The following is a 7170-nucleotide window of genomic DNA, read 5'->3' on the forward strand; positions in this document are numbered from 1 at the left end:
AGGGGGGGGGGTGAAATAAACAATAGACCTTAGCATCACAAACGTTTTTTTTAAGGAATAGAGACGTTTTTTTAAAATGTTATGTCTGTATGTATGTTGTTATAACCACTGTGACCTAACTGTGTTATGTCTGTATGTACGTTGTTATAACCACTGTGACCTAATTATGTTATGTCTGTATGTACGTTGTTATAACCACTGTGATCTAACTGTGTTATGTCTGTATGTACGTTGTTATAACCTAGAAGGTTCTAGAGTGTAGTAGAAGGCTGTTGAGTGTGGTGGTTGCATCTGACAGTTGGTAGAATGTTCTAGAGTGTAGTTAGACGGTTCTAGAGTGTCGTTAGAAGGTTCTAGAGTGTAGTAGAAGGCTGTTGAGTGTGGTGGTTGTATCTGACAGTTGGTAGAAGGTTCTAGAGCAGGGGTGTTAAACATACGGGTGGTTTGAATAAAAAAATATATAATACAAAATTGGGGGGGAAATGAACTCAAAATAGTTTAAAATGACTAAAACCAAATCAAAACTGTGTAGATATTATAATGGACCCTCACTGAACAAAAACATAAATGTAACATGCAACGATTTCACTGAGTTACAGTTCATATCAGGAAATCAGTCAATTTAAATAAACGCATTAGGTCCTAATCTATGGATTTCACATGACTGGGAATACAGATATGAATCTGTTGATCACAGATACCTTAAAAAGAAAGGTAGGGGGTGTGGATCAGGAAACCAGTCAGTATCTGGTGTGACCTCCATTTGCCTCATGCAGCGCMACACATCTCCTTCACATAGAGTTGATCAGGKTGTTGATTGTGGCCTGTGGAATGTTGTCCCACMTCCTCGTCAATGGCTGTGTGAAGTTMCTGGATCTGGAACAAGCTGTCGTARACGCCGATCCAGAGCATCCCAAACATGCTCAATGGGTGACATGTCTGGTGAGAATGCAGGCCATGGCACTAATGTTACTGTTCCCACAACAACAACAACATAATAATATTAAAATACATTTTAATGTTGACCTTGAAACTTMAAACTGAAATACTATAGAATTCCATTCATTCAATATTGGCTCCTACTAGGTAGGGCCAATTTAAKCGACCGGTGGRTTCAACGCCTCTCATTGAATACCACATTATGAGTCATAATACCCATAAAGCCTAGCGGTCAAACAGGGAAATAGTCACGTTGTCTGAGAGAGATTMACATGGTTATCAYAACATCACYCCAGGGTAATYAGCCTACASGAAACACAGCCCTTATRTTAAGTGTTTCTGAAATCCCCTYTGGGGAAAAATGATAGGAACTATTTCCCTGTTTGACCGCTAGGCTTTATGGGTATTATGACACCGCCACTGTGGGGCTCTATTTGGCCAATACATGGCATCAGCAATTCAAGGTTTATATACGTCATTGGGGGGACACACACAGTGGCTCCCAATGGTTTCACTATTACCAGGAACATTGTAGAAATTATGCATCGAATAATCCAGGATCGGTCCATTGCAGTATGTTAATTAATCCAGACGGTCCGTTGCAGTATGTCAATTTAACAGGATCGGTCCGTTGCAGTATGTTAAATAATCACAGGATCAGTCCATTGCAGTATGTTAATTCATCCAGAACAGTCCGTTTGCAGTATGTTAATTCATCCAGGATCAGTCCGTTGCAGTATGTTAATTCATCCAGGATCGGTACGTTGTTAACTAAACCTCTCTCTCCCCCTTCCTAGCTTTATGGTGACTCTAAGGAATGTTGTGGCGTATCCTGGGTCTGATTAGTGGAGGAGGCCTGTCAATCACCTGGGTCATCTCATGTGTGGAGACTTCCTCTACAGTGGACACACTGTAACCCTCACACTGGCATACCTGTTTATCCAAGAGTGTACGTACACACACACACACACACACACTCTGTCACCCTCACACTGGCATACCTGTTTACCCAAGAGGTACGTACACACACACACACACACATCTGTCACCCTCACATAATCATACCTGTTTATCCTAAGAGTGTACGTACACACACACACACACACACTCTGTCACCCTCACACTGGCATACCAATGTTTATCCAGAGTGTACGTACACACACACACACACACACACCACCACTCTGTCACCCTCACACTGGCATACCTGTTTATCCAAGAGTGTACGTAACACACACACACACACACACCACTCTGTCACCCTCACACTGGCATACCTGTTTATTCAGGTAAGTCCTGAGAATTTCTTATTTTATTAAGGAAATAGAGAAGGTTACCAGAAAGAGACGGGTGGCCTCTAACCTGGGACCGGGTCGGGTCTGAGCCTCTCTAACCAGGGACCGGGTCGGGGCTGTGCCTCTACAACCTGGACCGGGTCGGGACTGTTAGACCTCTCTAACCAGGCACCGCTGGTCGGGGCCGTAGCCTCTCTAACCAGGGAACCGGGTCGGCGAGCCGTGCCTCCTCTAACCTGGACCGTCGGGGACTGTAGCCTCGTCTACCAGGGACCGGGCTCGGGACTGTAGCCTCTCTAACCTGGGACCGGGTCGGGGGCCGTGGCCCTCTTCTAACCGGACGGGTCGGGGACTGTAGCCTCTCTAACAGCGGACCGGGTCGGGAGCCGTGGCCTCTCTAACCAGGACCGGGTCGCGGAGCCGTGGCCTCTCTAACCAGGGACCGGGTCGGGAGCCTGTGGCCTCTCTAACCTTGGACCGCGTCGGGGACTGTAGCCTCTTAACCAGGACCGGTCAGGCGACTGTAGCCTCTCTAACCTGGGACCGGTCGGAGGTCTGTAGCCTCTCTTAGACCTGGGGACCGGGTCGGGGCTGCTCTCTAACCTGGACCGGTCGGGGCCGTCCTCTCTAACCTGGACCGGTCGGGCCGTGGCCTCTCAACCAGGGACCGGGTCGCGGAGCCGTGGCCCTTCTCAACCTGAGCGACCGAGGTCAGGCCGTGGCCTCTCTAACCTGGACCGGGTCAGGGGCCGTGCCTCTCTAACCTGGGACCGGGTCGGGGCCGTGTGCCTCTCTACCTGGACCGGGTCGGGCCGTTGGCCTCTCTAACCTGGACCCGGTCGGGACTGCGAGCCTCTCTAAACTCGGGACCGGGTCGGGTCTGTTTAGCCTCTCTAACCTGGCGACCGGGTCGGGGCCTGGCCTTCTCTAACCTGGGACCGGTCGGGGCCGTGGCCTCTCTAACCTGGGACCGGGTCGGGGCCGTGGCCTCCTAACCTGGAGCCGGTCGGGCCGTGCCTCTCTAACCTGGGACCGGGTCGGGGCGGCGTGGCCCTCTCTAACCTGGGACCGGGTCGGGGCCGTGCCTCTCTCTAACCTGGACCTTCAGATATTCTGTGCTCCAACTTTGTGGCCACGTTGAGGAGTTTGAGGAAAGGGCCCTTTCTGTTTCGATGACAATCCCCTGTGCACAAGTGACGGTCCATACTAGAATTGTGTCCGGAGATTGGTGTGGAAACAAAACTGCACTTACCTGCAGACCCTGACCTTCAACCCCATCGAACACCTTTTGGTATGACTTGGCAATGGCACTGCCGAGACGGGCCTAATCGCCCAACATTCAGTGCCCGACCTCACTAATGCCTCTTGTGGGCTGAATGGAAGCAAGTCCCCACAGCAATGTTCCATCATCTAGTGGAAAGCCTTCCAGAGTAGTGCGAGCTGTTATAGCAGCAATGTTCCAACAATCTAGTGGAAAGGCCCTCCCCAGATAGGTGAGCTGTTTATAGCAGCAAGCTTCCAACATCTGATGGAAAGCCTTCCCAGAGTATGGAGCTGAATTATAGGCAAGCAAAAAAAAAAGGGTCCAACTCCATATTAATGATCTGCCCTGAAGAGTGGAGGCCTGTTTATAGCAGCAAAAAAGGGGCGACCAACTCCTATTAAGGCCCAATGATTTTGGAAATGAGGTGTTCAATGACCAGGTGTCCACATACTTTTGAGCAGTTGTCCACATGTACTTATGATTCATGTATATTAATTACCAGTCCTATGGAGCTCTGATTAAGTGCTATTTGAATTGGAAATGGGCTGTTGTTTTTGGAAAAATAAGGCAAAAACCAATTTGACACATGAGGTTGTGTGTAACTATGTTTTGTTTGTTACCTCCTTCAGACTCCCCCAATAAGATGTGGTGGTCGGTGTGGTTGTGCTGGTTGCTCAGTGCTGGGGCGTGATCTGTATCCTGATTGGTCATGAGCACTTACAGCATGATGTTTTTGTCCTTTGGCCCTACTTTATTAACATCACGCCTCTTCTCGTGGGTATTCACACCATGGCCAACACACAGGTAGGATATATACACACACAGGTAGGATATACTACACACACAGTAGAATATACACACACGGTAGGATAAACACACAGGTAGATATAATGTACACAACAGTAGATGTAATACATCATATGTACACACAGTAGGATAATATACACCACAAGTAGGATGTAATCGCACACAGTGATTATATACACCTATATACACACAGGAGGATATTAACACACAGATGACTAATATATTATTACCAGACAGGTAGGATAATATCATATATACACCACAGGTAGGATGCATACATCACAGAGTAGGATGTATACACAGGTAGATATATACACCTAATACACACAGGTAGTATTATACAACACAGGTATCATGCTATACACACATGTAGAGATATACACACACAGGGTAGGATATATATACACACAGGTAAGCATATAACACACAGGTAGAATACTACCACCTATATTACACACAGATAGATAGATACACACAAGCGTAGGATATATATATAACAGACAGGAGGAACTATATATAAACACACAGGTAGGATGCAACACACAGTAGGATGATACAACCAGTAGAGACTATATACACTATATACACACAGGTAGGATATATACACACAGGTAGCGAGCTAATATAACACACAGTAGATATATACACACACACCAACCAGGCTTAGTATACTATACAGAACAGGTAGATATATATAAACACACCCCAGGTAGAAATATATACAACACTATACCACATCACACAGTATGATATTTGATAACAGACAGGTAGGAATATACACCACACAGGTAGGAATAATACCACCTATACCACACACAGTAGGATATATAACTACACACACAGGTAGTCGTATATACCACACTAGGATATAACTACACATTAATATATACAACCAGGTAGATATAATACCCACACACAGGTCAGAACCATATACACCTATACTACACACAGCGTACGATATATACCACACACACCAGTAGCTATATATACACACATAGATATATACACCTATATACACACAGTAGATATATAACACCACACAGGTATATATAATACACACAGCGTAGGATATATACACATATATAAGTAAATACACACAGGCCTATAGATACACAAACACCACAGTAAGATTTATATATATATATATATATATATATATACACACACACTATACTAGAACACACACACACAGTCATATATAGATATATATATATATATATATATACTATATTACAGGTAGATATATACACATAAATACACACAGGTAAAGATATCTACACCACATATATACAGCACACACACAGGTAGTATATATTATACACAGGTAGGATAGATACGCATATATACAACACAGTAAAAATATATATATATATATATATATATACACACACAGGTAAAGTATATAACCACACAGCCACAGCAACCATCATGCTCTAGTACATGTATACAGACCATGATGGTCCTGGTTATATAGATAAGTCTACATCACAGCTACATCTCAACTGATTCAAAAACGTTCTCTTTAGTTCAGACTGGATTAAAGACCTCTGAGCTCTTGATTCACATCATGCTCTCTAGAACTACAATGATTATTATACGAGTGTCCTTTTGCAAGGAAATCAAAAACACTGCGTATACTTCTTAGAATATTATGTTTCTAATCCAATCTTACATTTTGTTTCAGCTCTGCGCGGCTGCCAACCAAACTACCTGTCAGACCTGGTGGACCCCGTGTTTCACTTCCTGAGCGTAAACTCATGGCACACCGTTCCCTGGTAGTTCTACTGGACAACCACGTCTCTCTGCCATCTGCATGGTTGTAAACATAACCCCTGCAGAAGATACTCCCAGAAAGGTAAGGGATAAATGGATATCTTTTCGAGGGGGGAGAGGCCTGTCTCTTCCTCCTTTGTGGTAAACAACATCCCCAGTGGAAGAGGAGAGGCCCTGTCTCTGTCCTCCTTGTGGTAACCAAACATCCCCATGGGGAGAGCCTGGCTCATGTCCTTCCTGTGTAACAAACATCCCCATGGTAGAGGAGAGAGCCGTCTCTTCACTCCTTGGTAACAACATCCCCATGCGGAGAGGGGAGAGCCTGTCTCTGTTCCTCCTTTGGTAACAACATCCCCATGGTTAGAGGGGGGCGAGAAGGCCTGTCTCTTCCTCCTGTGGTAACAACATCCCCATGAGAAGGGGGAGAGGCCTGTCTCTTCCTCCTTTGGTAACACCATCCCATGGGAGGCCTGTCTCTGTCCTCCTTGTTGGTAACAACAACCCCATGGGAGAGGCCTGTTCTCTGTCCTCCTTGTGGCTAACAACATCCCCATGGCTTAGAGGGGGGAGAGGCCTGTCTCTGCTCCTCCTTGTGTTAACAACATCCCCATGGAGAGGGGGAGAGGCCTTCTCTGTCCTCCTTGTGCTAACAACATCCCCATGGAAGGGGAGAGGCCCTGTCTCTGTCTCCTTGTATAACAACATCCCCAATGAGAGGGGGGAGAGCCTGTCTTTCCTCCTTGAGTAAACCAACATCCCCATGCGGAAGGCCTGTCTCTTCCTCCTTCGTGGTAACAACATCCCTATAGTAGAAGGGAGAGGCCTGTCTCTTTCCTCCTTTGGTAATCAACATCCCCATGGAGAGGCCTGTCTCTTCCTCCTTTGTAACAACATCCCATGGAGAGGGGGGAGAGCCTGTCTCTGTCCTCCTTGGGTAACAAACATCCCCATGGTAGAGAGATAGGCCTGTACTCTGTCCTCCTTGTGGTAACAAGCATCCCCATGGTAGCAGGGATGGACCAGAACCCAACCGAGAGACCCCATCTTTTCCATCCGTCCCTCCTCGTTCACGGATCACAGCTGTAGTCTGTA

The 7170-nt window shown here is 46.2% G+C and overlaps 1 pseudogene; it reads left to right on the top strand.

Annotated features, from left to right (window-relative positions):
• LOC112078022 (phosphatidylcholine:ceramide cholinephosphotransferase 2-like) overlaps positions 1-4302 on the top strand; it is a 12826-nt pseudogene extending 8524 nt beyond the window's left edge.
• The last annotated feature ends 2868 nt before the right edge of the window (positions 4303-7170 follow it).

Source organism: Salvelinus sp. IW2-2015, unplaced genomic scaffold (genome assembly GCF_002910315.2).
Source record: "Salvelinus sp. IW2-2015 unplaced genomic scaffold, ASM291031v2 Un_scaffold5160, whole genome shotgun sequence".
NCBI classification, from domain to species: Eukaryota; Metazoa; Chordata; class Actinopteri; order Salmoniformes; family Salmonidae; genus Salvelinus; species Salvelinus sp. IW2-2015.